A 6,000-nucleotide genomic window follows, 5' to 3' on the forward strand; every position below is an offset into this window, starting at 1 on the left:
AGGAGATTTAATCCTGGGCTAGAGGTTGGGGAGATATGAAGGAGCCAGGAAAGTAGACTGAGAGGGAATGGTGAAGTATGAGGAAAACCGAAAGAGTTTAGCTTCTTGGCTATCTCTTGAAGCAAAGTTTCCAAGAAAGGGATGGTCACTGTGTGGGATGCTGCTGAGTAGGAAAAACAGGACAAGGACAGAGAACCACCCATAAGATATTCTGTCATAGACATCCTTGGTGACCTCAACACAGGAATTTCAGTGGAGTAATAGGACTGGAAGTCCAGCTAGAGAGGTGGGAGCTATAGATATGGAAGTGGAGGCAGTGAGTTCGGGGAAGGGGAATGGCAGCCTTTCTCCAAGCACCCAGTGAGTAGCCTTGAGGGGCTATTGGCATATGCTGAGGGATCAAAGTCCTCACTGGCCATGCAGATAGAGAAAAGTGGGCCCTGTGCTCTGGAAGTTCCAGCCTGGGCCAGCCAGGGTGGATGAGTAAATGAGCCAGGCTAGGATGAGAGGAGAGGACGAGACAGGCACAGGAGTCCAGGCCAAAGCCATCCCTGGCTGGCTATCTGGAGTCCAGCTTCAAGAAATCCTCCTTGGAGTTCCTACTGTGGCTCAGCGGATCATGAACCTGACTAGTATCCATGAGGATGCGGATTCTATCCCTGGCCCCACTTAGTGGGTTAAGGATCTGGTGTTGCCGTAAGTTGTGGTGTAGGTCACAGACACAGCTTGGATCCCGTGTTGCTGTGGCTGTGGCCAGCAGCTGCAGCTCTGATTTGACCCTAGCCTGGGAACTTCCATGTGCTGCAGGTGTGGCCCGAAAAGAAAAGAAAAGAAAAGAAAAGAAAAGAAAAGAAAAGAAAAGAAAAGAAAAGAAAAAAGAAAAAAAAAATCCTCCAAGCTCATCATCAAGAGGGATGAGCTCCAGGGAGGGAGGGTAAGAGGGTAGATTCCAGAGTGCAGTGCTGCCCAGCCCCTGGCCTGCCCCTGCTCGTTATTTTCCTGAGAAAGCTACCCTGCTTTAGACAGGTAAGTTTGTAACAAGAGCAACACATGCATCTGGAAATTGCAGAAAAGAGGGAAAGGTTAATTTCTTGCTATATTTCACTCTGGTTTGTTTCTACATGCAATTGTTCTTGCATAATTATAACCATGCTGTGAACAGAGTTTTGAGCCTGATTATTTTTCACTGAATGTTACATAATAGACATTCTCCATGTTGATATATAGCTTTTGTTGTTGTTACTGGTTGCATAAAATTATATGCAGTAACACCACATGTTCAGTTAGTTCATCCCCTACCGGTGGTCATTTGGGTTACTTCTAATATTTATTGACAGTATTGCATTGGATTATCTGGGTGTGTGGAGCTTTCCTTTGATCCATTTTCACAGAACTAAGCTTTAGGGGTTTGTGATATCCACTTGCCATATTGCTGATGGGGGGTCAGCTAGACCCACCCTACTGAGAAACACTGCATGAGGCAGCCTACTCTCATATTCCTAACTGCCTACACACTGTCATTGAAATTTTTCTTTTTATTTGATGGGCCAAAGACAGGGTCTCACTGTAGCTTCAAGCTGTCTTTCTTTGATAGTTAGAGAAGATGCTCATTTTCCCATATGTTCACTTTACTGGTTCTAATTCCCCTCACAGAAGGGAGCAGATCCTATCAAGTGACCCACACGTACTTTTCCAAGTGTTCTCTCTGAATGGCTCTCCAGACCCTGCCACAGCCGTCTTTACCCACTGCAGCAATCCTTTGTGTCTTCCTGGACTGTCCTCCCTGCCCGCTTCCCCCCCCTCCCCCGCCAGAAAAAACACTTTTCACAGTCACATTCTTCCTCCTGAGGGCCTCACATAGTTCCTGCTGCCAAGTTTTCAGTGCCACTTCTTCAGGCCGGATTCACATCCTGACATCAGGGAACCATGGAATAGTCACAACAGCTTCTCTGCCTGCCCCATAGATTTTTCTCTAAGCCATCATCAACTCTGCCCCTGACCACTTGCCCTAGACCTTGCAGACCCTTTGGGAAACATGCCTTGACCAACTGGCCAATCAAGTCTCTACTGATTGCTAGGAATACTGTCATCTGCTTTCAGCCACTTGCCACCTCTCCCAAAGAAATCTCGGGCTCTACTCACACTGGCCTAGTTACTGCTTTCTACATGTCTTTGCTTCTTCTTTGCTCTGTGCGTTGGTTAGTGAAACCTCCATCAAGAACACCCCCCTTGGGAGTTCCTGCTGTGGTGCAGCAGAAACAAATCCGACTAGTATTCATGAGGATGCGGGCTTGATCCCTGGCCTCGCTCAGTGGGTTAAGGATCCATCGTTGCTGTGGCTGTGGTGTGGGCTGGCAGCTGAAGCTCTGATTTGACCCCTAGCCTGGGAACCTCCATATGCTGCAGGTGTGGCCCTAAAAAGCAAAACGAAAAACAAAAAGCATGCCCCTTTACTCCTGAGCCATGTTCAATCAGACTCATCCTCTGTGATCTTGCATCCTCAGCCAAGCCTTCCTGGGTTTCTCTCACCTGCTTGGCACTGTCCTACCCCACTTCTGAATGTCTGTAGAATCTATAACCTATAGGGACTCCTTGAGAGAGTCCTCAATAAGGAGTTTCTTGTCCCCATCCAACTTCTGATGAAGTTGAGAAATAAAAACACAGATGGAAGTCAAAATGTCACTTTCCTCACTGATGGAGGCAGCTTGTTGTGAGCACAAATGGGCCTGTGAACTGAGCCCAGCATTAGGCTCATCTCTTCCCTGTTCCCCAATCTCACTTGCCCTGGATGCATGAGGACTGGGATATCACAGCCAGTGGGGACCAGCACATAGAAGGGAGCATGGGAAGGAAGTGAGAAATCCACCCCTTCCTCCATGGTACATTCCCCAGGGAGAAGTGCTGAATCCTGCCTTGAATTACTTTCCAATCACTTTCCTTGGATTTTGCTGCTTCAACTCTGCCATGAGTTCCTTAAGGCTAAGTATGCATAACTTTGTATCTTCCCTGCACCTTCAAGTGAGTGATGAGAACTTACTTTTATTTAAAATTAAAAAAAAATTTTTTTTCTTTGGCTCCACCTGCAGCATGAGGAAGTTTCTGGGCCAGGGATTGATACTGAGCCACAGCAGTGACAATGCCAAATCCTTAACCATTAGGCCACCAGGGAACTCCAAAGAGGACTGGTTTAGCATGTTCTTCCTCACGTACACACATCCCAGCTGAATTTGAAATTCTGTTCTGAGGGCCTCATTTCTTTCTCTCTCTCTCTCTCTCTCTTTTTTTTTTTTTTTTTTTTTTTTTTTTTCTATTTCTTGGGCCGCTCCAGCGGCATGTGGAGGTTCCCAGGCTAGGGGTCGAATCAGAGCTGTAGCCACCGGGCCTACGCCAGAGCCACAGCAACGTGGGATCCGAGCCGCGTCTGCAACCTACACCACAGCTCATGGCAACGCCGCCGGATCGTTAACTCACTGAGCAAGGGCAGGGACCGAACCCGCAACCTCATGGTTCCAAGTTGGATTCGTTAACCACTGCGCCACGACGGGAACTCCCTCACTTCTTTCTCAAAGCTGGCCTGGGTAGATGGAGACTCTATGAGAGTGGGTGTAACCACTGTCATTCATTCAGGCCTCAGTGAAGAGGGTAACAGGGCCTTTCCTGAGGGCAGGTTTCCATGTGGGTGCAAGGCGTGGGGACACAACTACTTTTGGTGTCCTTGGAGTAGGAATGAGGAGAGAGCCAAACCAGCAGCTGGGATAGCACTGACTTGCTTTGCTTAACTCACAAATGTGCCAAGAGTCTTCTTAGGTCCTTTTCTGGACTGACTGATGAATGATTGGATCATCCAAGGTCTCGGGGATTAATTATTTTCAGCTCGGCAGGGATTCCATGAACAGAGCCAGGTTACAAACCACTGCTCCACTGGCTTCTGCTTTCTAGAGGAATTTGAGCCTCACACAATTTGGAGCCCACCTGGTAATGCTTGGATTCCAGAGCTGTGGGTGCGCACACATCATTGCACCATGTAGAGTTAGAAAAAGACTTCTCTAAAAATAACCACTGAGGAATATTTAATTTGATAGCAAGACTGTGACTAATGCATGAAACAGAGAGAGTCTGTGTGACAAGACACAGTACAATAATGGGGAGAAATTCATGTTTGACCTTTAAATGAGTGCAAAATGAAATAGACCTTAGCCTTGGCAGCTGAGGACCCTGTGGCTCTAGGGAAACTCTCTATGAGCAGGGAATATGATGGTCATGGAGGAGAACTGATAGGATATGTGGTTCTCAAGGTTGTTGCGTCATGGAAATAGCTCAGGGAAATCAATACCTTTTGGTGTTAAACAGACAGAAGGGGCTGGTGCTCAGCTAAGTGCTGGCTGGTGAGAGGCGGATGAGGGAGGCCAGCCCAGCAGGATGGGGGTGACCGAATCAGCTCTTTCAGGCTGGCTTGCAGGAGAAGCAGGTTCCCCAAATGCAAGGAGTCCCAGGATTTCTGAGAAGCAGTCTGAGCTGATGGGGTAGGAGCAAGGTTCCAATGTGGAGTGAACAGTTACCCTCTGGTAGGCTCCATGTTGAGAGCTTCCCACGCATTATCCTCATAAACATCCCTGATACAGAAGTCTTTAACATTCCCACTTGACAGAGGAGCAAAATGAGGTCAGAGAGTGTTGAACTACTTGCTTGGGGTCACCCTGCTGGGAAGTATCTGGAGATGGATGTTAACCCAGAGCCTTCAAACTCTATTTGCTGTTGCTTGGTTGTTCACAACTTCTAAAACTCAAGGGCTGACAGCAGCCTTGAGTGACAGGTTGGAGCTGGAGTCAGGGCAGGCTGAGCGTGGGTTGTGGTTTCAAGGCAGGGCCACCTGGTGACGAGTTCTCGCGAAAAATTGCCATGGCCCTTGCCATGGCAGGTTTCCAGGTCAGAGTCCCTTCTACGATGATTCCATAATTCATGACTGTGTATTATAAGTTCTGATCCACCACCTTCAATGATAATTGGAGAATAAAATAGTCTCCATTTCTTACAATTGTTCTTCCTCAGTGGCAACAGAGTGGGTATTGGTTTTGCTGTTTCCTGGGTCAAGTTCTTGCACCACATTCTTTTTTTTTTTTTGCTATTTCTTTGGGCCGCTCCTGCGGCATATGGAGGTTCCCAGGCTAGGGGTCTAATCGGAGCTATAGCCACCGGCCTATGCCAGAGCCACAGCAACGCGGGATCCGAGCCACGTCAGCAACCTACACCACAGCTCACGGCAACGCCGGATCGTTAACCCACTGAGCAAGGCCAGGGACTGAACCTGCAACCTCATGGTTCCTAGTCGGATTCGTTAACCACTGCGCCATGACGGGAACTCCGTTCTTGCACATTCTGAGTACACATTCAAGGTGTGCTCTCAGGAGAGAGTTCCTTTTTTTTTTTTTTCATCCTCTTCTAAATGTTCCTCAAGAAAGAGATTAGCAGTGGTCCCTGGTCGGATTCAAGGCCAGTTGTTTCTTGGCATTTTTGGTGATATTCCTTCCCCAGACCCTCAGCATGGGCAAGGCTGCAGGGGACAAGCAGAGCGTTGACGTTGCAGTTGAAACAGTGGGGCCCAGGACCCCTCCTGGACTCTAGAGAGTTGGCTGTGTAGGAGGTAAGTTGCTCTTCCCCTCTGAGCCTGGGAGATGAGTGTTGAGTCTTCACTCAGGTGTGCCACCTTGAAAATCAAGGGAGGAATGGCTCAAAGAGGAGAGGGAAGCCTGGAGTGGTCCTGGGTGGGGAGCGGTTCTGGGCAGCCTTTGTTGGGTACTCAGAAGATTCGCATTCAAGGGGGTGGGCTTTTGCCTAGGTTCCCCCCCAACAAACCCAGGATCTCCTTGAGGGGCCTGTTCTTACGTCTTTCATCTCTGCTTCTGACCCCAGGCCTGGCAATGGTTTGTGCCCCAATATCATGGGACCCAGCAAGGTCCCAAGACCTGGCCCTGCCTCCCACTTGAGCCACAGCTCTCCCTA

This window comes from Sus scrofa, chromosome 13 (genome assembly GCF_000003025.6).
Source record: "Sus scrofa isolate TJ Tabasco breed Duroc chromosome 13, Sscrofa11.1, whole genome shotgun sequence".
Lineage (NCBI taxonomy): Eukaryota > Metazoa > Chordata > Mammalia > Artiodactyla > Suidae > Sus > Sus scrofa.